Raw genomic sequence first — 665 nt, forward strand, 5'->3', positions numbered from 1 at the left:
TCCAACCATCCTGGAAACTATGTCCAAAGGACAATCAAACTGTGCATACCCTTTGATACAACATAAGAAATTTAGGGAATATCCATCAATTGAGTAATAGTTAATTATAATGGAATGATATTATCCTATAAGAAATGATGACTAGGATGATTTTATGAAAACCTGGTTTGACTTATTTGAACTTATGCAGTGTGAAATTGAATATTACCAGGAAAATGCTGGACACAGTAATAGCAATATTTTATGATGATAATTTATGAAATACATAGTTATTCTGAGCAATATTAGGATCCAAGATAGTTTAAAACAATCCATAAAGAAAAATGCTTTTCATCTCTAAAGAAAGAATTGTCAGAATATGAATGAAGCATGCTGTTTTTCTTTATGTTTTAAAAATCTGTGTTTTCTTTCCCAATATTACTAATATGAAAATATATTTTGCATGATTAAACATGTATAATGTATATCAAATTGCTTACTCTCTCAAAGAGGGAGTGGGATGGGAGAAGAGAATTTAGAACTCATTTTTTAAATAAAAAAGAAATGGTCACAATAGTTTTTGCCTGTAATTGGAAAAATAAAATATTATGTAATGTTATTAAAAAGTAAAAGATTTGTTTGCACTTGACTGTGTAATAATTTTAATGCCAAATTGGTCTTAAAAT

The sequence above is a fragment of the Macrotis lagotis genome, chromosome 2, assembly GCF_037893015.1.
Source record: "Macrotis lagotis isolate mMagLag1 chromosome 2, bilby.v1.9.chrom.fasta, whole genome shotgun sequence".
NCBI lineage: Eukaryota > Metazoa > Chordata > Mammalia > Peramelemorphia > Peramelidae > Macrotis > Macrotis lagotis.